The 25896-nt window shown below is 44.2% G+C and overlaps 26 non-coding genes across 26 annotated transcripts; all 26 read right to left on the reverse strand.

Moving 5' to 3' along the window:
* Nucleotides 1-106: 106 nt before the first annotated feature.
* On the reverse strand, nt 107-178 carry trnaq-uug (transfer RNA glutamine (anticodon UUG)). Its single transcript has one exon. It is a non-coding gene; the product is annotated as a tRNA-Gln (tRNA).
* A 433-nt stretch (nt 179-611) lies between these two features.
* On the reverse strand, nt 612-683 carry trnaq-uug (transfer RNA glutamine (anticodon UUG)). The gene has a single exon. It is a non-coding gene; the product is annotated as a tRNA-Gln (tRNA).
* Nucleotides 684-1116: 433 nt separating this feature from the next.
* trnaq-uug (transfer RNA glutamine (anticodon UUG)) lies at nt 1117-1188 on the reverse strand. The gene has a single exon. It is a non-coding gene; the product is annotated as a tRNA-Gln (tRNA).
* Nucleotides 1189-1621: 433 nt separating this feature from the next.
* Nucleotides 1622-1693, reverse strand: trnaq-uug (transfer RNA glutamine (anticodon UUG)). The gene has a single exon. It is a non-coding gene; the product is annotated as a tRNA-Gln (tRNA).
* A 433-nt stretch (nt 1694-2126) lies between these two features.
* trnaq-uug (transfer RNA glutamine (anticodon UUG)) lies at nt 2127-2198 on the reverse strand. The gene has a single exon. It is a non-coding gene; the product is annotated as a tRNA-Gln (tRNA).
* Nucleotides 2199-2631: 433 nt separating this feature from the next.
* Nucleotides 2632-2703, reverse strand: trnaq-uug (transfer RNA glutamine (anticodon UUG)). Its single transcript has one exon. It is a non-coding gene; the product is annotated as a tRNA-Gln (tRNA).
* Nucleotides 2704-3329: 626 nt separating this feature from the next.
* On the reverse strand, nt 3330-3401 carry trnaq-uug (transfer RNA glutamine (anticodon UUG)). Its single transcript has one exon. It is a non-coding gene; the product is annotated as a tRNA-Gln (tRNA).
* Nucleotides 3402-3834: 433 nt separating this feature from the next.
* Nucleotides 3835-3906, reverse strand: trnaq-uug (transfer RNA glutamine (anticodon UUG)). Its single transcript has one exon. It is a non-coding gene; the product is annotated as a tRNA-Gln (tRNA).
* Nucleotides 3907-4339: 433 nt separating this feature from the next.
* On the reverse strand, nt 4340-4411 carry trnaq-uug (transfer RNA glutamine (anticodon UUG)). Its single transcript has one exon. It is a non-coding gene; the product is annotated as a tRNA-Gln (tRNA).
* A 433-nt stretch (nt 4412-4844) lies between these two features.
* Nucleotides 4845-4916, reverse strand: trnaq-uug (transfer RNA glutamine (anticodon UUG)). The gene has a single exon. It is a non-coding gene; the product is annotated as a tRNA-Gln (tRNA).
* A 433-nt stretch (nt 4917-5349) lies between these two features.
* trnaq-uug (transfer RNA glutamine (anticodon UUG)) lies at nt 5350-5421 on the reverse strand. The gene has a single exon. It is a non-coding gene; the product is annotated as a tRNA-Gln (tRNA).
* Nucleotides 5422-6047: 626 nt separating this feature from the next.
* On the reverse strand, nt 6048-6119 carry trnaq-uug (transfer RNA glutamine (anticodon UUG)). Its single transcript has one exon. It is a non-coding gene; the product is annotated as a tRNA-Gln (tRNA).
* Nucleotides 6120-6552: 433 nt separating this feature from the next.
* On the reverse strand, nt 6553-6624 carry trnaq-uug (transfer RNA glutamine (anticodon UUG)). The gene has a single exon. It is a non-coding gene; the product is annotated as a tRNA-Gln (tRNA).
* Nucleotides 6625-7057: 433 nt separating this feature from the next.
* On the reverse strand, nt 7058-7129 carry trnaq-uug (transfer RNA glutamine (anticodon UUG)). The gene has a single exon. It is a non-coding gene; the product is annotated as a tRNA-Gln (tRNA).
* A 626-nt stretch (nt 7130-7755) lies between these two features.
* Nucleotides 7756-7827, reverse strand: trnaq-uug (transfer RNA glutamine (anticodon UUG)). The gene has a single exon. It is a non-coding gene; the product is annotated as a tRNA-Gln (tRNA).
* Nucleotides 7828-8260: 433 nt separating this feature from the next.
* trnaq-uug (transfer RNA glutamine (anticodon UUG)) lies at nt 8261-8332 on the reverse strand. Its single transcript has one exon. It is a non-coding gene; the product is annotated as a tRNA-Gln (tRNA).
* Nucleotides 8333-8765: 433 nt separating this feature from the next.
* Nucleotides 8766-8837, reverse strand: trnaq-uug (transfer RNA glutamine (anticodon UUG)). Its single transcript has one exon. It is a non-coding gene; the product is annotated as a tRNA-Gln (tRNA).
* Nucleotides 8838-9463: 626 nt separating this feature from the next.
* On the reverse strand, nt 9464-9535 carry trnaq-uug (transfer RNA glutamine (anticodon UUG)). Its single transcript has one exon. It is a non-coding gene; the product is annotated as a tRNA-Gln (tRNA).
* Nucleotides 9536-9968: 433 nt separating this feature from the next.
* Nucleotides 9969-10040, reverse strand: trnaq-uug (transfer RNA glutamine (anticodon UUG)). Its single transcript has one exon. It is a non-coding gene; the product is annotated as a tRNA-Gln (tRNA).
* Nucleotides 10041-10666: 626 nt separating this feature from the next.
* trnaq-uug (transfer RNA glutamine (anticodon UUG)) lies at nt 10667-10738 on the reverse strand. Its single transcript has one exon. It is a non-coding gene; the product is annotated as a tRNA-Gln (tRNA).
* Nucleotides 10739-11869: 1131 nt separating this feature from the next.
* Nucleotides 11870-11941, reverse strand: trnaq-uug (transfer RNA glutamine (anticodon UUG)). Its single transcript has one exon. It is a non-coding gene; the product is annotated as a tRNA-Gln (tRNA).
* Nucleotides 11942-12567: 626 nt separating this feature from the next.
* Nucleotides 12568-12639, reverse strand: trnaq-uug (transfer RNA glutamine (anticodon UUG)). The gene has a single exon. It is a non-coding gene; the product is annotated as a tRNA-Gln (tRNA).
* A 433-nt stretch (nt 12640-13072) lies between these two features.
* Nucleotides 13073-13144, reverse strand: trnaq-uug (transfer RNA glutamine (anticodon UUG)). The gene has a single exon. It is a non-coding gene; the product is annotated as a tRNA-Gln (tRNA).
* Nucleotides 13145-13770: 626 nt separating this feature from the next.
* On the reverse strand, nt 13771-13842 carry trnaq-uug (transfer RNA glutamine (anticodon UUG)). Its single transcript has one exon. It is a non-coding gene; the product is annotated as a tRNA-Gln (tRNA).
* Nucleotides 13843-14468: 626 nt separating this feature from the next.
* On the reverse strand, nt 14469-14540 carry trnaq-uug (transfer RNA glutamine (anticodon UUG)). Its single transcript has one exon. It is a non-coding gene; the product is annotated as a tRNA-Gln (tRNA).
* Nucleotides 14541-14973: 433 nt separating this feature from the next.
* trnaq-uug (transfer RNA glutamine (anticodon UUG)) lies at nt 14974-15045 on the reverse strand. Its single transcript has one exon. It is a non-coding gene; the product is annotated as a tRNA-Gln (tRNA).
* Nucleotides 15046-25896: the final 10851 nt, after the last annotated feature.

Consider the following 25896-nt stretch of genomic DNA (forward strand, 5'->3'; position numbering starts at 1 on the left):
ATTGACCACCAGGACACTGATAAGTAGAAGGGAATCTAGCTAACGACACCATAAGGCATTGTGGACTTCCGCATTGGCTGTATTTTGAGTCCCGGACTTTGCCTGTAGGTTCTACCGAGATTTGAACTCGGATTACTGGATTCAAAGTCCAGAGTGCTGACCATTACACCATGGACCCCCTACTTGCAGATTATCAAAAGATAATATCGAAAGCGACCATATTTGGACGAGAGGGCAAAGTGGTGGAGGGGCAAAGGGCGGGTCCATGGGCGGGGCTGACTGAGAATTCACCTCGCTAACAGCCTTTCTCTACTTGCCACTATGCCCCTGGCTAGTAAACCGCTCAAAGTCGCTGCAAACATTGTTAGCTTCCATGGAGAAGACCCCCTTTGTCCAAACGGGCTGTCAATCACTCCAGACTGGACCTGTCAATCAAGCCAGCCACGCCCCCAAATATACCGATCTTTAAGGTTTAATATTTACTTAATTATGAAATTATTTTCAGATTGACCACCAGGACACTGATAAGTAGAAGGGAATCTAGCTAACGACACCATAAGGCATTGTGGACTTCCGCATTGGCTGTATTTTGAGTCCCGGACTTTGCCTGTAGGTTCTACCGAGATTTGAACTCGGATTACTGGATTCAAAGTCCAGAGTGCTGACCATTACACCATGGAACCCCTACTTGCAGATTATCAAAAGATAATATCGAAAGCGACCATATTTGGACGAGAGGGCAAAGTGGTGGAGGGGCAAAGGGCGGGTCCATGGGCGGGGCTGACTGAGAAGCCACCTCGCTAACAGCCTTTCTCTACTTGCCACTATGCCCCTGGCTAGTAAACCGCTCAAAGTCGCTGCAAACATTGTTAGCTTCCATGGAGAAGACCCCCTTTGTCCAAACGGGCTGTCAATCACTCCAGACTGGACCTGTCAATCAAGCCAGCCACGCCCCCAAATATACCGATCTTTAAGGTTTAATATCTACTTAATTATGAAATTATTTTCAGATTGACCACCAGGACACTGATAGGTAGAAGGGAATCTAGCTAACGACACCAAAAGGCATTGTGGACTTCCGCATTGGCTGTATTTTGAGTCCAGGACTTTGCCTGTAGGTTCCACCGAGATTTGAACTCGGATTACTGGATTCAAAGTCCAGAGTGCTGACCATTACACCATGGACCCCCTACTTGCAGATTATCAAAAGATAATATCGAAAGCGACCATATTTGGACGAGAGGGCAAAGTGGTGGAGGGGCAAAGGGCGGGTCCATGGGCGGGGCTGACTGAGAAGCCACCTCGCTAACAGCCTTTCTCTACTTGCCACTATGCCCCTGGCTAGTAAACCGCGCAAAGTCGCTGCAAACATTGTTAGCTTCCATCGAGAAGACCCACTTTGTCCAAACGGGCTGTCAATCACTCCAGACTGGACCTGTCAATCAAGCCAGCCACGCCCCCAAATATACCGATCTTTAAGGTTTAATATCTACTTAATTATGAAATTATTTTCAGATTGACCACCAGGACACTGATAAGTAGAAGGGAATCTAGCTAACGACACCATAAGGCATTGTGGACTTCCGCATTGGCTGTATTTTGAGTCCCGGACTTTGCCTGTAGGTTCTACCGAGATTTGAACTCGGATTACTGGATTCAAAGTCCAGAGTGCTGACCATTACACCATGGAACCCCTACTTGCAGATTATCAAAAGATAATATCGAAAGCGACCATATTTGGACGAGAGGGCAAAGTGGTGGAGGGGCAAAGGGCGGGTCCATGGGCGGGGCTGACTGAGAATTCACCTCGCTAACAGCCTTTCTCTACTTGCCACTATGCCCCTGGCTAGTAAACCGCTCAAAGTCGCTGCAAACATTGTTAGCTTCCATGGAGAAGACCCCCTTTGTCCAAACGGGCTGTCAATCACTCCAGACTGGACCTGTCAATCAAGCCAGCCACGCCCCCAAATATACCGATCTTTAAGGTTTAATATCTACTTAATTATGAAATTATTTTCAGATTGACCACCAGGACACTGATAAGTAGAAGGGAATCTAGCTAACGACACCATAAGGCATTGTGGACTTCCGCATTGGCTGTATTTTGAGTCCCGGACTTTGCCTGTAGGTTCTACCGAGATTTGAACTCGGATTACTGGATTCAAAGTCCAGAGTGCTGACCATTACACCATGGAACCCCTACTTGCAGATTATCAAAAGATAATATCGAAAGCGACCATATTTGGACGAGAGGGCAAAGTGGTGGAGGGGCAAAGGGCGGGTCCATGGGCGGGGCTGACTGAGAAGCCACCTCGCTAACAGCCTTTCTCTACTTGCCACTATGCCCCTGGCTAGTAAACCGCTCAAAGTCGCTGCAAACATTGTTAGCTTCCATGGAGAAGACCCCCTTTGTCCAAACGGGCTGTCAATCACTCCAGACTGGACCTGTCAATCAAGCCAGCCACGCCCCCAAATATACCGATCTTTAAGGTTTAATATCTACTTAATTATGAAATTATTTTCAGATTGACCACCAGGACACTGATAAGTAGAAGGGAATCTAGCTAACGACACCAAAAGGCATTGTGGACTTCCGCATTGGCTGTATTTTGAGTCCAGGACTTTGCCTGTAGGTTCCACCGAGATTTGAACTCGGATTACTGGATTCAAAGTCCAGAGTGCTGACCATTACACCATGGACCCCCTACTTGCAGATTATCAAAAGATAATATCGAAAGCGACCATATTTGGACGAGAGGGCAAAGTGGTGGAGGGGCAAAGGGCGGGTCCATGGGCGGGGCTGACTGAGAAGCCACCTCGCTAACAGCCTTTCTCTACTTGCCACTATGCCCCTGGCTAGTAAACCGCGCAAAGTCGCTGCAAACATTGTTAGCTTCCATCGAGAAGACCCACTTTGTCCAAAGAGGCAGATAATATCGAAAGGGACCATATTTGGACGAGAGGATAAAGTGATGGAGGGGCGAAGGGCGGGTCTGACTGAGAAGCCACCCCGCTAACAGCCTTTCTCTACTTGCCACTATGCCCCTGGCTAGTAAACCGCTCAAAGTCGCTGCAAACATTGTTAGCTTCCATGGAGAAGACCCCCTTTGTCCAAACGGGCTGTCAATCACTCCAGACTGGACCTGTCAATCAAGCCAGCCACGCCCCCAAATATACCAATCTTTAAGGTTTAATATCTACTTAATTATGAAATTATTTTCAGATTGACCACCAGGACACTGATAAGTAGAAGGGAATCTAGCTAACGACACCATAAGGCATTGTGGACTTCCGCATTGGCTGTATTTTGAGTCCCGGACTTTGCCTGTAGGTTCCACCGAGATTTGAACTCGGATTACTGGATTCAAAGTCCAGAGTGCTGACCATTACACCATGGAACCCCTACTTGCAGATTATCAAAAGATAATATCGAAAGCGACCATATTTGGACGAGAGGGCAAAGTGGTGGAGGGGCAAAGGGCGGGTCCATGGGCGGGGCTGACTGAGAAGCCACCTCGCTAACAGCCTTTCTCTACTTGCCACTATGCCCCTGGCTAGTAAACCGCTCAAAGTCGCTGCAAACATTGTTAGCTTCCATGGAGAAGACCCCCTTTGTCCAAACGGGCTGTCAATCACTCCAGACTGGACCTGTCAATCAAGCCAGCCACGCCCCCAAATATACCGATCTTTAAGGTTTAATATCTACTTAATTATGAAATTATTTTCAGATTGACCACCAGGACACTGATAGGTAGAAGGGAATCTAGCTAACGACACCAAAAGGCATTGTGGACTTCCGCATTGGCTGTATTTTGAGTCCAGGACTTTGCCTGTAGGTTCCACCGAGATTTGAACTCGGATTACTGGATTCAAAGTCCAGAGTGCTGACCATTACACCATGGACCCCCTACTTGCAGATTATCAAAAGATAATATCGAAAGCGACCATATTTGGACGAGAGGGCAAAGTGGTGGAGGGGCAAAGGGCGGGTCCATGGGCGGGGCTGACTGAGAAGCCACCTCGCTAACAGCCTTTCTCTACTTGCCACTATGCCCCTGGCTAGTAAACCGCGCAAAGTCGCTGCAAACATTGTTAGCTTCCATCGAGAAGACCCACTTTGTCCAAACGGGCTGTCAATCACTCCAGACTGGACCTGTCAATCAAGCCAGCCACGCCCCCAAATATACCGATCTTTAAGGTTTAATATCTACTTAATTATGAAATTATTTTCAGATTGACCACCAGGACACTGATAAGTAGAAGGGAATCTAGCTAACGACACCATAAGGCATTGTGGACTTCCGCATTGGCTGTATTTTGAGTCCCGGACTTTGCCTGTAGGTTCTACCGAGATTTGAACTCGGATTACTGGATTCAAAGTCCAGAGTGCTGACCATTACACCATGGAACCCCTACTTGCAGATTATCAAAAGATAATATCGAAAGCGACCATATTTGGACGAGAGGGCAAAGTGGTGGAGGGGCAAAGGGCGGGTCCATGGGCGGGGCTGACTGAGAATTCACCTCGCTAACAGCCTTTCTCTACTTGCCACTATGCCCCTGGCTAGTAAACCGCTCAAAGTCGCTGCAAACATTGTTAGCTTCCATGGAGAAGACCCCCTTTGTCCAAACGGGCTGTCAATCACTCCAGACTGGACCTGTCAATCAAGCCAGCCACGCCCCCAAATATACCGATCTTTAAGGTTTAATATCTACTTAATTATGAAATTATTTTCAGATTGACCACCAGGACACTGATAAGTAGAAGGGAATCTAGCTAACGACACCATAAGGCATTGTGGACTTCCGCATTGGCTGTATTTTGAGTCCCGGACTTTGCCTGTAGGTTCTACCGAGATTTGAACTCGGATTACTGGATTCAAAGTCCAGAGTGCTGACCATTACACCATGGAACCCCTACTTGCAGATTATCAAAAGATAATATCGAAAGCGACCATATTTGGACGAGAGGGCAAAGTGGTGGAGGGGCAAAGGGCGGGTCCATGGGCGGGGCTGACTGAGAAGCCACCTCGCTAACAGCCTTTCTCTACTTGCCACTATGCCCCTGGCTAGTAAACCGCTCAAAGTCGCTGCAAACATTGTTAGCTTCCATGGAGAAGACCCCCTTTGTCCAAACGGGCTGTCAATCACTCCAGACTGGACCTGTCAATCAAGCCAGCCACGCCCCCAAATATACCGATCTTTAAGGTTTAATATCTACTTAATTATGAAATTATTTTCAGATTGACCACCAGGACACTGATAAGTAGAAGGGAATCTAGCTAACGACACCAAAAGGCATTGTGGACTTCCGCATTGGCTGTATTTTGAGTCCAGGACTTTGCCTGTAGGTTCCACCGAGATTTGAACTCGGATTACTGGATTCAAAGTCCAGAGTGCTGACCATTACACCATGGACCCCCTACTTGCAGATTATCAAAAGATAATATCGAAAGCGACCATATTTGGACGAGAGGGCAAAGTGGTGGAGGGGCAAAGGGCGGGTCCATGGGCGGGGCTGACTGAGAAGCCACCTCGCTAACAGCCTTTCTCTACTTGCCACTATGCCCCTGGCTAGTAAACCGCGCAAAGTCGCTGCAAACATTGTTAGCTTCCATCGAGAAGACCCACTTTGTCCAAAGAGGCAGATAATATCGAAAGGGACCATATTTGGACGAGAGGATAAAGTGATGGAGGGGCGAAGGGCGGGTCTGACTGAGAAGCCACCCCGCTAACAGCCTTTCTCTACTTGCCACTATGCCCCTGGCTAGTAAACCGCTCAAAGTCGCTGCAAACATTGTTAGCTTCCATGGAGAAGACCCCCTTTGTCCAAACGGGCTGTCAATCACTCCAGACTGGACCTGTCAATCAAGCCAGCCACGCCCCCAAATATACCAATCTTTAAGGTTTAATATCTACTTAATTATGAAATTATTTTCAGATTGACCACCAGGACACTGATAAGTAGAAGGGAATCTAGCTAACGACACCATAAGGCATTGTGGACTTCCGCATTGGCTGTATTTTGAGTCCCGGACTTTGCCTGTAGGTTCCACCGAGACTTGAACTCGGATTACTGGATTCAAAGTCCAGAGTGCTGACCATTACACCATGGAACCCCTACTTGCAGATTATCAAAAGATAATATCGAAAGCGACCATATTTGGACGAGAGGGCAAAGTGGTGGAGGGGCAAAGGGCGGGTCCATGGGCGGGGCTGACTGAGAAGCCACCTCGCTAACAGCCTTTCTCTACTTGCCACTATGCCCCTGGCTAGTAAACCGCTCAAAGTCGCTGCAAACATTGTTAGCTTCCATGGAGAAGACCCCCTTTGTCCAAACGGGCTGTCAATCACTCCAGACTGGACCTGTCAATCAAGCCAGCCACGCCCCCAAATATACCGATCTTTAAGGTTTAATATCTACTTAATTATGAAATTATTTTCAGATTGACCACCAGGACACTGATAAGTAGAAGGGAATCTAGCTAACGACACCATAAGGCATTGTGGACTTCCGCATTGGCTGTATTTTGAGTCCCGGACTTTGCCTGTAGGTTCCACCGAGATTTGAACTCGGATTACTGGATTCAAAGTCCAGAGTGCTGACCATTACACCATGGAACCCCTACTTGCAGATTATCAAAAGATAATATCGAAAGCGACCATATTTGGACGAGAGGGCAAAGTGGTGGAGGGGCAAAGGGCGGGTCCATGGGCGGGGCTGACTGAGAAGCCACCTCGCTAACAGCCTTTCTCTACTTGCCACTATGCCCCTGGCTAGTAAACCGCTCAAAGTCGCTGCAAACATTGTTAGCTTCCATGGAGAAGACCCCCTTTGTCCAAACGGGCTGTCAATCACTCCAGACTGGACCTGTCAATCAAGCCAGCCACGCCCCCAAATATACCGATCTTTAAGGTTTAATATCTACTTAATTATGAAATTATTTTCAGATTGACCACCAGGACACTGATAAGTAGAAGGGAATCTAGCTAACGACACCAAAAGGCATTGTGGACTTCCGCATTGGCTGTATTTTGAGTCCAGGACTTTGCCTGTAGGTTCCACCGAGATTTGAACTCAGATTACTGGATTCAAAGTCCAGAGTGCTGACCATTACACCATGGAACCCCTACTTGCAGATTATCAAAAGATAATATCGAAAGCGACCATATTTGGACGAGAGGGCAAAGTGGTGGAGGGGCAAAGGACGGGTCCATGGGCGGGGCTGACTGAGAAGCCACCTCGCTAACAGCCTTTCTCTACTTGCCACTATGCCCCTGGCTAGTAAACCGCTCAAAGTCGCTGCAAACATTGTTAGCTTCCATGGAGAAGACCCCCTTTGTCCAAACAGGCAGATAATATTGAAAGCGACCATATTTGGACGAGAGGGCAAAGTTATGGAGGGGCGAAGGGCGGGTCTGACTGAGAAGCCACCTCGCTAACAGCCTTTCTCTACTTGCCACTATGCCCCTGGCTAGTAAACCGCTCAAAGTCGCTGCAAACATTGTTAGCTTCCATGGAGAAGACCCCCTTTGTCCAAACGGGCTGTCAATCACTCCAGACTGGACCTGTCAATCAAGCCAGCCACGCCCCCAAATATACCAATCTTTAAGGTTTAATATCTACTTAATTATGAAATTATTTTCAGATTGACCACCAGGACACTGATAAGTAGAAGGGAATCTAGCTAACGACACCATAAGGCATTGTGGACTTCCGCATTGGCTGTATTTTGAGTCCCGGACTTTGCCTGTAGGTTCCACCGAGATTTGAACTCGGATTACTGGATTCAAAGTCCAGAGTGCTGACCATTACACCATGGAACCCCTACTTGCAGATTATCAAAAGATAATATCGAAAGCGACCATATTTGGACGAGAGGGCAAAGTGGTGGAGGGGCAAAGGGCGGGTCCATGGGCGGGGCTGACTGAGAAGCCACCTCGCTAACAGCCTTTCTCTACTTGCCACTATGCCCCTGGCTAGTAAACCGCTCAAAGTCGCTGCAAACATTGTTAGCTTCCATGGAGAAGACCCCCTTTGTCCAAACGGGCTGTCAATCACTCCAGACTGGACCTGTCAATCAAGCCAGCCACGCCCCCAAATATACCGATCTTTAAGGTTTAATATCTACTTAATTATGAAATTATTTTCAGATTGACCACCAGGACACTGATAAGTAGAAGGGAATCTAGCTAACGACACCATAAGGCATTGTGGACTTCCGCATTGGCTGTATTTTGAGTCCCGGACTTTGCCTGTAGGTTCCACCGAGATTTGAACTCAGATTACTGGATTCAAAGTCCAGAGTGCTGACCATTACACCATGGAACCCCTACTTGCAGATTATCAAAAGATAATATCGAAAGCGACCATATTTGGACGAGAGGGCAAAGTGGTGGAGGGGCAAAGGGCGGGTCCATGGGCGGGGCTGACTGAGAAGCCACCTTGCTAACAGCCTTTCTCTACTTGCCACTATGCCCCTGGCTAGTAAACCGCTCAAAGTCGCTGCAAACATTGTTAGCTTCCATGGAGAAGACCCCCTTTGTCCAAACGGGCTGTCAATCACTCCAGACTGGACCTGTCAATCAAGCCAGCCACGCCCCCAAATATACCGATCTTTAAGGTTTAATATCTACTTAATTATGAAATTATTTTCAGATTGACCACCAGGACACTGATAAGTAGAAGGGAATCTAGCTAACGACACCAAAAGGCATTGTGGACTTCCGCATTGGCTGTATTTTGAGTCCAGGACTTTGCCTGTAGGTTCCACCGAGATTTGAACTCAGATTACTGGATTCAAAGTCCAGAGTGCTGACCATTACACCATGGAACCCCTACTTGCAGATTATCAAAAGATAATATCGAAAGCGACCATATTTGGACGAGAGGGCAAAGTGGTGGAGGGGCAAAGGACGGGTCCATGGGCGGGGCTGACTGAGAAGCCACCTCGCTAACAGCCTTTCTCTACTTGCCACTATGCCCCTGGCTAGTAAACCGCTCAAAGTCGCTGCAAACATTGTTAGCTTCCATGGAGAAGACCCCCTTTGTCCAAACAGGCAGATAATATTGAAAGCGACCATATTTGGACGAGAGGGCAAAGTTATGGAGGGGCGAAGGGCGGGTCTGACTGAGAAGCCACCTCGCTAACAGCCTTTCTCTACTTGCCACTATGCCCCTGGCTAGTAAACCGCTCAAAGTCGCTGCAAACATTGTTAGCTTTCATGGAGATGACCCCCTTTGTCCAAACGGGCTGTCAATCACTCCAGACTGGACCTGTCAATCAAGCCAGCCACGCCCCAAAATATACCGATCTTTAAGGTTTAATATCTACTTAATTATGAAATTATTTTCAGATTGACCACCAGGACACTGATAAGTAGAAGGGAATCTAGCTAACGACACCATAAGGCACTGTGGCCTTCCGCATTGGCTGTATTTTGAGTCCCGGACTTTGCCTGTAGGTTCCACCGAGATTTGAACTCAGATTACTGGATTCAAAGTCCAGAGTGCTGACCATTACACCATGGAACCCCTACTTGCAGATTATCAAAAGATAATATCGAAAGCGACCATATTTGGACGAGAGGGCAAAGTGGTGGAGGGGCAAAGGGCGGGTCCATGGGCGGGGCTGACTGAGAAGCCACCTCGCTAACAGCCTTTCTCTACTTGCCACTATGCCCCTGGCTAGTAAACCGCTCAAAGTCGCTGCAAACATTGTTAGCTTCCATGGAGAAGACCCCCTTTGTCCAAACGGGCTGTCAATCACTCCAGACTGGACCTGTCAATCAAGCCAGCCACGCCCCCAAATATACCGATCTTTAAGGTTTAATATCTACTTAATTATGAAATTATTTTCAGATTGACCACCAGGACACTGATAAGTAGAAGGGAATCTAGCTAACGACACCATAAGGCATTGTGGACTTCCGTATTGGCTGTATTTTGAGTCCCGGACTTTGCCTGTAGGTTCCACCGAGATTTGAACTCGGATTACTGGATTCAAAGTCCAGAGTGCTGACCATTACACCATGGAACCCCTACTTGCAGATTATCAAAAGATAATATCGAAAGCGACCATATTTGGACGAGAGGGCAAAGTAGTGGAGGGGCAAAGGGCGGGTCCATGGGCGGGGCTGACTGAGAAGCCACCTCGCTAACAGCCTTTCTCTACTTGCCACTATGCCCCTGGCTAGTAAACCGCTCAAAGTCGCTGCAAACATTGTTAGCTTCCATGGAGAAGACCCCCTTTGTCCAAACAGGCAGATAATATTGAAAGCGACCATATTTGGACGAGAGGGCAAAGTTATGGAGGGGCGAAGGGCGGGTCTGACTGAGAAGCCACCTCGCTAACAGCCTTTCTCTACTTGCCACTATGCCCCTGGCTAGTAAACCGCTCAAAGTCGCTGCAAACATTGTTAGCTTTCATGGAGATGACCCCCTTTGTCCAAACGGGCTGTCAATCACTCCAGACTGGACCTGTCAATCAAGCCAGCCACGCCCCAAAATATACCGATCTTTAAGGTTTAATATCTACTTAATTATGAAATTATTTTCAGATTGACCACCAGGACACTGATAAGTAGAAGGGAATCTAGCTAACGACACCATAAGGCACTGTGGCCTTCCGCATTGGCTGTATTTTGAGTCCCGGACTTTGCCTGTAGGTTCCACCGAGATTTGAACTCGGATTACTGGATTCAAAGTCCAGAGTGCTGACCATTACACCATGGAACCCCTACTTGCAGATTATCAAAAGATAATATCGAAAGCGACCATATTTGGACGAGAGGGCAAAGTGGTGGAGGGGCAAAGGGCGGGTCCATGGGCGGGGCTGACTGAGAAGCCACCTCGCTAACAGCCTTTCTCTACTTGCCACTATGCCCCTGGCTAGTAAACCGCTCAAAGTCGCTGCAAACATTGTTAGCTTCCATGGAGAAGACCCCCTTTGTCCAAACGGGCTGTCAATCACTCCAGACTGGACCTGTCAATCAAGCCAGCCACGCCCCCAAATATACCGATCTTTAAGGTTTAATATCTACTTAATTATGAAATTATTTTCAGATGGACCACCAGGACACTGATAAGAAGAAGGGAATCTAGCTAACGACACCATAAGGCATTGTGGACTTCCGCATTGGCTGTATTTTGAGTCCAGGACTTAGCCTGTTGGTTCCAACTAGATTTGAACTCGGATTACTGGATTCAAAGTCCAGAGTGCTGACCATTACACCATGGAACCCCTACTTGCAGATTATCAAAAGATAATATCGAAAGCGACCATATTTGGACGAGAGGGCAAAGTAGTGGAGGGGCAAAGGGCGGGTCCATGGGCGGGGCTGACTGAGAAGCCACCTCGCTAACAGCCTTTCTCTACTTGCCACTATGCCCCTGGCTAGTAAACCACGCAAAGTCGCTGCAAACATTGTTAGCTTCCATCGAGAAGACCCACTTTGTCCAAAGAGGCAGATAATATCGAAAGGGACCATATTTGGACGAGAGGATAATGTGATGGAGGGGCGAAGGGCGGGTCTGACTGAGAAGCCACCCCGCTAACAGCCTTTCTCTACTTGCCACTATGCCCCTGGCTAGTAAACCGCTCAAAGTCGCTGCAAACATTGTTAGCTTCCATGGAGAAGACCCCCTTTGTCCAAACGGGCTGTCAATCACTCCAGACTGGACCTGTCAATCAAGCCAGCCACGCCCCCAAATATACCAATCTTTAAGGTTTAATATCTACTTAATTATGAAATTATTTTCAGATTGAACACCAGGACACTGATAAGTAGAAGGGAATCTAGCTAACGACACCATAAGGCATTGTGGACTTCCGCATTGGCTGTATTTTGAGTCCCGGACTTTGCCTGTAGGTTCCACCGAGATTTGAACTCGGATTACTGGATTCAAAGTCCAGAGTGCTGACCATTACACCATGGAACCCCTACTTGCAGATTATCAAAAGATAATATCGAAAGCGACCATATTTGGACGAGAGGGCAAAGTGGTGGAGGGGCAAAGGGCGGGTCCATGGGCGGGGCTGACTGAGAAGCCACCTCGCTAACAGCCTTTCTCTACTTGCCACTATGCCCCTGGCTAGTAAACCGCTCAAAGTCGCTGCAAACATTGTTAGCTTCCATGGAGAAGACCCCCTTTGTCCAAACAGGCAGATAATATTGAAAGCGACCATATTTGGACGAGAGGGCAAAGTGATGGAGGGGCGAAGGGCGGGTCTGACTGAGAAGCCACCTCGCTAACAGCCTTTCTCTACTTGCCACTATGCCCCTGGCTAGTAAACCGCTCAAAGTCGCTGCAAACATTGTTAGCTTTCATGGAGATGACCCCCTTTGTCCAAACGGGCTGTCAATCACTCCAGACTGGACCTGTCAATCAAGCCAGCCACGCCCCAAAATATACCGATCTTTAAGGTTTAATATCTACTTAATTATGAAATTATTTTCAGATTGACCACCAGGACACTGATAAGTAGAAGGGAATCTAGCTAACGACACCATAAGGCACTGTGGCCTTCCGCATTGGCTGTATTTTGAGTCCCGGACTTTGCCTGTAGGTTCCACCGAGATTTGAACTCGGATTACTGGATTCAAAGTCCAGAGTGCTGACCATTACACCATGGAACCCCTACTTGCAGATTATCAAAAGATAATATCGAAAGCGACCATATTTGGACGAGAGGGCAAAGTGGTGGAGGGGCACAGGGCGGGTCCATGGGCAGGGCTGACTGAGAAGCCACCTCGCTAACAGCCTTTCTCTACTTGCCACTATGCCCCTGGCTAGTAAACCGCTCAAAGTCGCTGCAAACATTGTTAGCTTCCATGGAGAAGACCCCCTTTGTCCAAACGGGCTGTCAATCACTCCAGACTGGACCTGTCAATCAAGCCAGCCACGCCCCCAAATATACCGATCTTTAAGGTTTAATGTCTACTTAATTATGAAATTATTTTCAGATGAACCACCAGGACACTGATAAGAAGAAGGGAATCTAGCTAACGACACCATAAGGCATTGTGGACTTCCGCATTGGCTGTATTTTGAGTCCAGGACTTAGCCTGTTGGTTCCACCAAGATTTGAACTCAGATTACTGGATTCAAAGTCCAGAGTGCTGACCATTACACCATGGAACCCCTACTTGCAGATTATCAAAAGATAATATCGAAAGCGACCATATTTGGACGAGAGGGCAAAGTAGTGGAGGGGCAAAGGGCGGGTCCATGGGCGGGGCTGACTGAGAAGCCACCTCGCTAACAGCCTTTCTCTACTTGCCACTATGCCCCTGGCTAGTAAACCACGCAAAGTCGCTGCAAACATTGTTAGCTTCCATCGAGAAGACCCACTTTGTCCAAAGAGGCAGATAATATCGAAAGGGACCATATTTGGACGAGAGGATAATGTGATGGAGGGGCGAAGGGCGGGTCTGACTGAGAAGCCACCCCGCTAACAGCCTTTCTCTACTTGCCACTATGCCCCTGGCTAGTAAACCGCTCAAAGTCGCTGCAAACATTGTTAGCTTCCATGGAGAAGACCCCCTTTGTCCAAACGGGCTGTCAATCACTCCAGACTGGACCTGTCAATCAAGCCAGCCACGCCCCCAAATATACCAATCTTTAAGGTTTAATATCTACTTAATTATGAAATTATTTTCAGATTGAACACCAGGACACTGATAAGTAGAAGGGAATCTAGCTAACGACACCATAAGGCATTGTGGACTTCCGCATTGGCTGTATTTTGAGTCCCGGACTTTGCCTGTAGGTTCCACCGAGATTTGAACTCGGATTACTGGATTCAAAGTCCAGAGTGCTGACCATTACACCATGGAACCCCTACTTGCAGATTATCAAAAGATAATATCGAAAGCGACCATATTTGGACGAGAGGGCAAAGTGGTGGAGGGGCAAAGGGCGGGTCCATGGGCGGGGCTGACTGAGAAGCCACCTCGCTAACAGCCTTTCTCTACTTGCCACTATGCCCCTGGCTAGTAAACCGCTCAAAGTCGCTGCAAACATTGTTAGCTTCCATGGAGAAGACCCCCTTTGTCCAAACAGGCAGATAATATTGAAAGCGACCATATTTGGACGAGAGGGCAAAGTGATGGAGGGGCGAAGGGCGGGTCTGACTGAGAAGCCACCTCGCTAACAGCCTTTCTCTACTTGCCACTATGCCCCTGGCTAGTAAACCGCTCAAAGTCGCTGCAAACATTGTTAGCTTTCATGGAGATGACCCCCTTTGTCCAAACGGGCTGTCAATCACTCCAGACTGGACCTGTCAATCAAGCCAGCCACGCCCCAAAATATACCGATCTTTAAGGTTTAATATCTACTTAATTATGAAATTATTTTCAGATTGACCACCAGGACACTGATAAGTAGAAGGGAATCTAGCTAACGACACCATAAGGCACTGTGGCCTTCCGCATTGGCTGTATTTTGAGTCCCGGACTTTGCCTGTAGGTTCCACCGAGATTTGAACTCGGATTACTGGATTCAAAGTCCAGAGTGCTGACCATTACACCATGGAACCCCTACTTGCAGATTATCAAAAGATAATATCGAAAGCGACCATATTTGGACGAGAGGGCAAAGTGGTGGAGGGGCACAGGGCGGGTCCATGGGCAGGGCTGACTGAGAAGCCACCTCGCTAACAGCCTTTCTCTACTTGCCACTATGCCCCTGGCTAGTAAACCGCTCAAAGTCGCTGCAAACATTGTTAGCTTCCATGGAGAAGACCCCCTTTGTCCAAACGGGCTGTCAATCACTCCAGACTGGACCTGTCAATCAAGCCAGCCACGCCCCCAAATATACCGATCTTTAAGGTTTAATATCTACTTAATTATGAAATTATTTTCAGATTGACCACCAGGACACTGATAAGTAGAAGGGAATCTAGCTAACGACACCAAAAGGCATTGTGGACTTCCGCATTGGCTGTATTTTGAGTCCAGGACTTTGCCTGTAGGTTCCACCGAGATTTGAACTCTGATTACTGGATTCAAAGTCCAGAGTGCTGACCATTACACCATGGAACCCCTACTTGCAGATTATCAAAAGATAATATCGAAAGCGACCATATTTGGACGAGAGGGCAAAGTGGTGGAGGGGCAAAGGGCGGGTCCATGGGCGGGGCTGACTGAGAAGCCACCTCGCTAACAGCCTTTCTCTACTTGCCACTATGCCCCTGGCTAGTAAACCGCTGCAAACATTGTTAGCTTCCATTGAGAAGACCCCCTTTGTCCAAAAGGGCAGATAGTATCGAACGCGAGAATACCCAAAGTAAATTGAAAGCTGGTCTTGAACCATTGGAGTACAGCAAAGGATGAAAGCCCATCCCGAATCCTCACCACATTGCATAGAGGGACTATATAAAACATCCCGAGGAGCTGCATCACGGCCTGCAGAGGACAGTGAGGACAGGTGAGAAGATAGTCGGAATCTCTCTTCCCTCCCTCACAAACATCTATACCAAACGCTGCATCCGCAAAACCACACGCATTGTGGACAAACCCCAACCTAAAAATTGTCACATGCACCTGTACATCAGCAGACACCACTCAATTTTTCTGCATATCGCTGCTACCTCAATAACTGATGTCCACATATGGTTTTAGTATGTTATGTTTACATTCACAGTTTCCCCTTGCACTAGCCTACTTGTTTACATTCAGAGTGTCCCCACGTCTTGGTGTCTTGAGGCATTTGTCAAAAATTGTATCTTGTCTTGTTGGACCAATCTAGTTGTTGTAGTTGTCTAGGATATGTCTAGGTCCTGGAAGAACGTTGTTTCATTTCATTGTGTACTGTATATGAGTATATGATGACAATAAATACCAGTTGACTTGTCATGACAACAGACCCAGAAATACGAAGCCCATCATGATCCTGGATGTCCATAGTGGATCCTGTGTAAAGGATCATGTCCTAAAATGTAGCCAGTACATCACACAACTCAAACATGCTGTACCTTTTTGCCGGAATATTGTGGGAAGCCTTGCCTACCCCTACACAGCATCAAGGTTTTAAATAATTTTGATATTTTTTATTTTTTATGGTTTTAGGGTTAGCAAATATGCCATTTATTTGCTCCCACGATCGTTTGCCACTGCCAGGGTTGCAACTAAAATAATACAGCAACAAAAGTTTAACGTTATGGAATGCACAAGTGTAATTATGGTCACATCTTGTGCCTGGGGAAGTGATATGAATAAGTCATGTAGCTTACGCATTTACAGCGTCTGCTATTTTCTGCCAGCTTGGCAGCAGCGACTTTGTTGATTTTTGCCTGTATTATATGTCTGTATTCCTGATATGTTTGTATTACAATATTTCACGCAGGAGGAGTAGACAAAGTTTGTAAGATTATTGTCTGCTCCTCCTGCGTGAAATATGCGGCTATTGTTTTGTCCATGTTTGCGATTGGACATACGGTGCAAACACCACCCCTTTATGTGAACGCGCACGTCTTTAGATTGGAAAGATCTGGGTTGAGTTAGAGAGTTGATAACCGCCGTCGTGATTGCGATTGTTAGGCTTCGTGTAGCCGGGTAATTGAAAGTAATCCAGAGCATGTTGATCTTGATTCGTAGTACAGGCCCCAGGTCCGTAAACTTCAACCTGCTCGGGAGCAGACTTATTTGATGTAAACAAGATTTGATTGCGGCTTTACAAGCAGAGGTGATACAGGAAGTCTGTCACAGGCATGTCTTGTCCGTTTTTACAACCTGTTGCTGAAGGTGCAAAAATAATTAGCAGAATTTAATATTAATCGCACATTGCATGATAGACAGATCCAATTAGCACAGCGAGACAGGCTACTATACGTTTTGAGAGATAATCTGTTTTCTCGTGAGGGTGTCATTTCCATAATTAATTTGTTGGAACCACATGAAATTATATGACATTAGATGATAAACATCTAATGATGATAAAATTTGGATTTCCACCATGTATGTTTCATGTTTTGGCTGCTCGCAATGTTTGGGGCTATCTTGTTGTTATGATCAGTGACCTATGCTTTTTTGTAAAGCTCTCTCTTGGAAGTCGCTTTGGATAAAAGCATCTGCTAAATGCATAAATGTAAATGTAAACAAAGTAATTATGAAAATAAGAAAATACTGTTTCAGCCACTCCCCTCCGGCAGAAGACTGCGGTCCATCAGGACCAAAACCTCACACCACACAAACTGTTTCTTCTGTTGGCCTCTTCAACAAGGCCAAGGGCTCACACTGACTTCAATGACTTTAATCACAATCTGCGAGCTGTGTTTATCTATGTTTAATACAACTAAATGCCCAATTATTTTCACCTTGTATGTATTGTAGTAGGCTACTGTGTATGAGTTCTCTTTATCTTGCACGCTACCTCACCAATTCAGTATTTCTTTTTAACTTACTGGGGGAGTAGGATTTTGGCAACACTGTTTTTTTATACCTGCCGAAATCCCCCCCCCCTCTCATATCTTGGGGCTATAAGATCTGACACACCCCAACTATGTGGGGAAGTGGACAATCTGGATGGCGACACTAAATGGAGTTAGGCCTGAAAGGGTTAACTAAAGTTCGGGAGGAAGGTGGCACACCAAGACTCCCTCCTTCTCCAATCAAACTAATACGTATCAGCCCACTAAAGCACGGAAGAATGCGACCAAACTCCCTTTGGTCAATTAAGAGTTCTGTATAAAGTATCTTCCATTCCTCTGGTCCCTGTGCTAGCATGTTGTTGTCACCCTCCCCTTTCTTCTCTTCTTCTCCCTGTCATCTATCACGGCTTCCCAGGGGATCTGCTTGAGCTGCTGCTTGGCCGTGACCCATTAGGACTCTCCGCCACACCCCGAGTCCATGCCCGGACACCAGGCCCGGCTCTGCTACCGACCTCCTCCACCATCGGGCTTGGCTCTGCTACCAGCTCTGCTTCAATAAAAGCTATCTATTCAATCTATGGTGTGATTACTGAACTCGTGAACTGGGTAATAGCTTGTCAACTGGTATTGAATAGCAGTTGATACCTGAGTTCCAGCTTTTGGCATTCCTAATGTTTGATCATTCATTATCATTCCACAAATTCATCTTAACCCTTGTGTTATCTTCGGGTCATTCTGACCCATCAGTCATTGTGACCCACCTTCGTATTGTGACAAATTTACCTCATACAAAAATAAAGTGAAGCATTTTCTTTTAACTGTCGGGCTGTCTCAGACCCCCCACATTGGAATGGTTAAAAGAAAATTATTTTTATTTGTTTTTGTATTGGGTAAAATTGGGTAAACACAACGATGGTTCGTTATGAACCTTTGGGTCATGTGACCCGAAGGCAGCACGAGGGTTAATGTTTATCCAAAATCTCAGGTTGGCTGTGACAGCTGCCTCAGATGGTTCTATCACTGTTGTGCTCAAATCCAACTGAGAGGAATGTCTGTGCTGCCTGCCGTAAACATCCCTGACCTGTTTTCATGATCAAGCCTCAAACTTGTTAAAACTCTTATTTAAATTATCACTATTTCTTTTTTTCTACCTTTTGTTAAATATATCATTATAGTTTTTTTTATATATATAAATGCGATGGAACCAACCAAAATGTCCTCATTTATTAGATGTTTTTCACTAGCCATTCACAAAGGGGAGGTCCAGGCTTGGCTTATCAGGTACTAAAACCAAACACTGTACATTGCAAGTTAGAAGATACTAACTAGGCTGTGGGAAGCAGGATCTATAAAATGGATATGATTGTAAACACAAAACAGTTGTGTGGCAAGTAGTTTACTGAGAGGGAAATATAAGTTGAATTCTGGTAGGAGGGACCTCTGGCTTTGAGCAGGGGCCTTTTTATACAAATAAAATAATGTAGCTATACTCATTTACCAGACGATTCTATTACAATTGGCATATAGTGCATTTAGTAAGTAGCCTATAACAGCAAGTACAACGTAATCAATAATCAGAAGTGAATAGTTCTACTAAAAGTAGTAGTAGTAGTAGTTTATTTGAACATGTAAATATATATATATATATATATATATAACAGACATGCATACATATATTAAATTAAAATGACAGCTTAATAAGGTCATGTACTTCTCAGCATAATCTTCCAAAATGATTGTAAGTAATTCAAATGAGAAATTCCCATGTTCAAAAAGGAGTAGGAAGAAGTTCATAACTAACTTTTCAAGTCCTACCCCCTTTCTCTATTTTTATCCTTTAATTAAATACGAAACAATTTGATGCTTCTCTTATACATACGTCTTTACATACACCGTATATCTACCTACCTACTGTTCACATAAACCCATGCATTCACATAGATACAGATGCATACATACATGCATACACATTCAAATTTTTTCCTTCTTTCTTTTCCATCTATCTTCTTCATTTCCGTCTATCTATAGCAAATCAAACTAGAGAGGGTACAATTTCTGGGGAAATTGTAGGGTGTGCTTGCTTGTGTCAGTTGCACAGGGGGGGGGGTCCGTTTTTTTCTATGAAATGTTTACAACTGATATTTCTGTATATTTTATATAAAAATGCATACTTATTATTTCTAAAGATTACATAGATTTAAAAGCATCTTTTTTTTGCTGCTCATTTACAACTCAAAATACGAGTGAAGTGTAGAATGAAATAGATGTCTTCTCATTTCCCCTGCAAGAGGCAGCCTCATAGCTGAATCAAAACAAATAAATTTGGCAGACCGGTGTAAAAATTGACCTAATCTCTATGACTTAAACGTCCTTTTAAGTTTTCCCTTCTCGTGATATTTTCAGGCATTTAGCCTACTCATATTGCATTCATTCATTATTAAAGAACCCCCTTTGAAGATTATTCTACGACGTTACCCGGCAGTAGAAGATGGAATCGCGATTCAAACAGTACCATCTGCTAACTGAAAATATGCCCCCAAAAACGTAAATAAGCTTGACATTTATTTAGTGGAAAATCGCTCATTCATAAAAAGCTCACTGGTAGCGATCATTGTCAGTAACAACGCAAAATGCGATATAGCCTGTGTGGAGAAGCTGCCCCGGTAAATTGCACTACTACAGTACAGTAGACTACTGCTGTGTTCGTCTTGGTAGCGATTGCGTTGGTTGAATTGGATTTAACGTTCCGATGTACGGTTTAGGCTGAAATTAATTATTTTCATGAACAGATTGACAAAGTTTAGGCTGTGGCAATGAAGTTAAGGTTAGTAGTTAGATAGACTTTTAATTTAAGTAAGGGGAGTGCCGAACATGTTCTCTCGCTGTTTGACTTCCTACAGCTGTGTACAGTAGATGTTTTTGTCGTGTCTCGCATAGGCTACAGCGTTGCAGTGAGCAACACTGGTTTGAAACCACAGGTAATGATCATTTCACCCACAAATCGTTTACTTGTAATGTAATGTCATAATAAATCCTACAACGAAAATGTATTTGTGAGGAATGTTTATTTAACGATTGAAACAGATGTATCATAGACCACTGTAGTATGTGTTGCCCGGGTAACAGAGGCTAATGTCATGATGTTAATGCTTCAGTGAAATAGTGACTACCGTTTCCGAAAGTAGATGTGGGCCTACTTCCTTAATAATATCAGCTAATATTGTACATTACATTTCATAATTGTGTTTCACATCACAAAGTAAAATAGTTATCACCCTGGCCTCTTTGCTTGTGGCGTTCCTGCAGCTGCCTTGCAGTAAAGCTATAGTTAGCCTAGCTATCCCCCAAGTTAACAGATGTGAAACGAATGTTCTGCTACAGGTAGTCACGCGTGTTTTCGTGACGTAGTGACGTTAGTAACGTCAGTGACTGTGGCTAGCAAATTAGCCACCGTTAGCTTCACTTTTCACCACAAAAACGCAATTTCTACTTAAACCATGCAACGGAACGTAAATAAAAATACAACCAATGCAATCGCTAACAAGACGAACCTTTTGACACCGCCGTTGTGTATGTAGTCCAAATATTGACTGATCAGTAGGGGGGCGAAAATAAACAATAATAGATATAATATATGTGAGAGAACAAAGGTTGTGCCCTTGCCGAAGGCAAAGCACACCCAACTAGAGAGGGTACAATTTCTGGGGAAATTGTAGGGTGTGCTCGCTTGCGTCGGTTGCACAGGGGTCCGTTTTTGAATGACATTTTTACAACTGATATTTCTGTATATTTTATATAAAAATGCATACTTATTATTTATAAAGATGACATAGATTTAAAAGCATTTTTTTTTTGCTGCTCATTTACAACTGAAAATACGAGTGAAGTGTAGAATGAAATAGATGTCTTCTCATTTCCCCTGCAAGAGGCAGCCTCATCGTTGAAACAAAACGAATAAATTGGGCAGACCGGTGTAAAAATTGACCTAATCTCTATGACTTAAACGTCATTTTAAGTTTTTCCCTTCTCATGATATTTTCAGGCATTTAGCCTACTCATTGCATTCATTCATTAATAAAGAACCCCCTTTGAAGATTATTCTACGACGTTACCCGGCAGTAGAAGATGGAATCGCGATTCAAACAGTACCATCTGCTAACTGAAAATATGCCCCCCAAAACGTAAATAAGCTTGACATTTATTTAGTGGAAAATTGCTCATTCATAAAAAGCTCACTGGTAGCGATCATTGTCAGTAACAACGCAAAATGCGATATAGCCCTGTGTGGAGAAGCTGCCCCGGTAAATTGTACTACTACTAGTAGACTACTGCTGTGTTCGTCTTGGTAGCGATTGCATTGGTTGAATTGGATTTAACGTTCCGTTGTACGGTTTAGGCTGAAATTAATTATTTTCATGAACAGATTGGCAACGTTTAGGCTGTGGCAATGAAGTTCAGGTTAGTAGTTAGATAGACTTTTGATTAGGTAAGGGGAGTGCGGAACATGTTCTGTCGCCGTTTGACTTCCTACAGCTGTGTAGATGTTTTTGTAGTGTCTCGCGTAGGCTACAGCATTGCAGTGAGCAACACTGGTTTGAAACCACAGGTAATGATAATTTCACCCACAAATCGTTTACTTGTAATGTAATGTCATAATAAATCCTACAACGAAAATTTATTTGTGAGGAATGTTTATTTTAAAGATTGAAAACAGATGCATCATAGACCACTGTAGTATGTGTTGCCCGGGCAACAGAGGCTAATGTCATGATGCTAATGCTTCAGTGAAATAGTAGACTACCGTTTCCAAAAGTTTCTCGCCGAAGGCTTGAGCACACCCAATAATATATATGTGAAAGAACAAAGGTTGTGCTCTCGCCGAAGGCTTGAGCACACCCAATAATAACACAAATAACACCTCCATACTAGACTTAATATTTAGACCAAGGAACCTGTATACAATACTATCACCTCGAGTCCTTTTCGTATCCATTTAATATATTCAGTTTAAATAGTCTTTTAAAATTACTCATTGTTGTACATAATTTCATCTCTTCACTGCAGCTGTTCCATACATTAACTCCTTTGGTTGTGATGCAGTGATATTTAGAATTTGTTCTCATAAGTATCTTTTTAAATACAAATCAAATTGATCAAATTTGTTCCTCTTAAGTGATGTTTGCTCTCTCTTATTTGAAACAACCCTTGAATACTGTTCGATAGCTGTTGATTAGTTATTTTGTACATAATTTTTTCAGTTTTGAAGTCAACAATATCTCTGAATTTTAGTGCTTTAATAAACAGTGGAGTAGTTGGTGCTCTATAAGTGGTTTTATTTACAATTCTTAAGGCTCTCTTTTGAAGGATGAATATAGGTTCAGTGTTGGTTTTGTAAGTGTTTCCCCATACTTCCAAACAGTAAGTAATGTATGGCAGTATGAAGGAACAATACAATGTGTACAATGATTGTTGATTTAATAGGTAATTGGTTTTATACAATATAGCAATTGATTTTGAAATTTTGGCCTTGATATAGTGTATATGTGGCTTCCAACATAATTTTTCATCGATTTTCACTCCCAGAAATGTAAGTTATTTTAGTCTTTCTATTTCGATATCATTTATCATAAGTTTTTCATTTGAAGTTGTGGCACGATTACCAAAAATTATAAATTTAGTTTTACTTAAGTTTAGTGTTAGTTTATTTGCATCAAACCAGCTCTTCATCTTTTTAAATTCATTGTTCACTGTATCCAAGAGTTGTTCCAGATTAACCCCAGAACAGATACAATTAGTATCATCAGCAAATAAAATGGTTTTCAGTGTTTTTGACACCTCCCATACATTATTTATATACAAGTTAAACAACAATGGTCCCAACACTGACTAATTTTCTTTAACTTTGAATTATGGTTTTGCAATTCAACATATTGTTGTCGATTATGTAAGTAGCTATTTAACCAAGAAAGTGCAGTCCCCCTAATTTCATATTTGTGTAATTTCATAATCAAGAAATTGTGGTCTACTGTATCAAATTCCTTCTTAAGATCCAAGAATATCCCCACTGCATATTTTTTTTGTTCAATTGCTGTTGTTATTTCTTCCACAAATTGAATAAGTGCATGTGAAGTTGTCCTATTAGCCCTGAAACCACATTGCTGATCACACAGTATATTGTGTTTAGCAATGAAGTTTTCGAGCCTTGTAGAGAATATTTTTTCTAGTATTTTTGAGAATTGGGGGAGCAGTGAAACAGGTCTGCAGTTTGAAAGTGTATGTTTTTCACCAGCCTTGTATATTATCACTTTTGCCATTTTCATTTTATCTGGAAAGACTTTTCAGAGATTGATTACATACATGCGTTAGAGGTTTAACAACACAACCAATAATACTTTTTACCATAAACATGTCAATTCCAGTCCAATACCGTTCCAGTCAGTTGACTTTTTACTCTTAAATGTTCTAACAATATAATGTATTTTTCATCAGTTTCCTTAACAAACATAGATTTATTCATATTTACATTCTTGCTTAGCACATCATTTATACTGCCAGTCTTTGCAAACTCCTCAGCTAAACTCCCACAAAATAATCATTAAATTCATTTGCAGCCAAGGTCATATCTTTAACTACTGTATTGTTTTTTGTCAGAAAATAGTGTCTCCTGTTTCTACAAGGTAGAAAAAAAGAAAGTGATAATGTAAATAAGAGTTTTAACAAGTTTGAGGCTTGATCATGAAAACAGGTCAGGGATGTTTACGGCAGGCAGCACAGACATTCCTCTCAGTTGGATTTTAGCACAACAGTGATGGAACCTTCTGAGGCAGCTGTCACAGCCAACCTGAGATTTTGGATAAACATTAAGATTAATTTGTGGAATGATAATGAATGATCAAACATTAGGAATGGCAAAAACTGTCACTGTCACCTATAATAACATTACCACTTATACAAAGAAATACCAATGCTTCATTATAAATGTGTCTAGTAGTGAAAAAAGTATTGTATTCAATACCAGTTGATAAGCTATTACCCAGTTAGTGCCGCCATCCAGATTGTCCACATCCCCGCATAGTTGGGGTGTGTCAGATCTTATAGCCCCAAGATATGGGGGGGGGGGAGGATTTCGGCAGGTATGAAAAACAGTGTTGCCAAAATCCTACTCCCCTTCTAACTTTTACATTTATGCAACTAGTATCAAAAGCTTTTTATGGCACACTCTACAGGGCAAACTGCAACTAGCAATACGCTAGGAAGGCAGTGCGCTTTCACGCGTAGGGGAGTGGGATTCTGCGGGGGAGTGAGAATTCGGTCCAACACCTGTTCCGGCACGGCATCAGCTGCTATCTAGGTAGGCAGATAGAATTAGTAACAAAGAGACTGAAATAATAACACAACTGGTATTATACTTGTGCATGGTATCTAAGGATCTTAGCACTAGCTGTAAAATGTTGTTATAGGCTACTGTTAATTAACCAGGGCTGCGTTTCCCGATAACGATGGTTCGTAGCAACGATCGAGCAAAAAACGAAACCATCGATATTTCTTACGTGCGTTTCCAAAACATGCTCGTAAGGAGTAGGCTAATCTATGCACTTTCAAGAGTTACGAATTTTCAAGAGACACTTTAGCTACGATGTCTTTAGGAACGGCCCGTAAAACTAAGATTCGTCCTACAATGGATCAATTTAGGCTTACGACGCTTTCGGGAAACGCACCCCAGGCCAGTTGGCTAAACACTTAGGCCTACTCGTATTTGCAACAATGGCCTGGGTGAAATTAGGGTTAACTGTTCCCAGAACGGCAAAGCTTTGACTCCCACATTGCCGCCCCAATATTGTAGAAAATGTTGAAAGAAAAAATCTCTCTTGTACGAATAAAAGCATCTTCATTCAAATACTTTAAATCGGTATGCATATGTCATTATTGACTTGACTCAGACTCTTCACTCAAAGACTTCAGACTTGACTCAGACTCTGATAAAAGGACTCGTGAATATCTCTGATAAATATATGAGAGAACAAAGGATGTGTTCTTGACAAGGCAAGCACACCCAATTAAGTTACAGCGCACAGCGCACTGCGCGCAAGCTTCCACTAGATGGAAGTGTTTAGTTTCAAACGTGACCACAGAAACAGAGGCAGAAGGCTTGACGCCAACGGCAACAGAGAGGACGTGTAGGAGCAGAGATGCCCAGGCAGACGGAACTATTAGGTGCGTTCGACTTCATGCAGCGCCGGCGGCGCCGACAGCCGGCTGACTTGAAGCTGAGAATGCCATTGGCTGCTTCAGTCAGCCGGGCTGCAGGCGACGCCGGCGCTGCATGAAGTCGAACTCACCTAGTGTGTCCTTATAACACACAAAACAAATGACGGCGTGGTTGCGTCACGGGTAGGGGTGTTTGTAATTGGCTGATTTGCGGTTCCAAAGGAGGGGCAGGGAATATAGCTGACGTCGAGTCCTTTGGCGCATGCGAGATTAAGTATTCGGTCAACCCCGTGTATATAACAAAATCTCCCCTCCA

The sequence above is a fragment of the Osmerus mordax genome, chromosome 24 (genome assembly GCF_038355195.1).
Source record: "Osmerus mordax isolate fOsmMor3 chromosome 24, fOsmMor3.pri, whole genome shotgun sequence".
NCBI lineage: Eukaryota > Metazoa > Chordata > Actinopteri > Osmeriformes > Osmeridae > Osmerus > Osmerus mordax.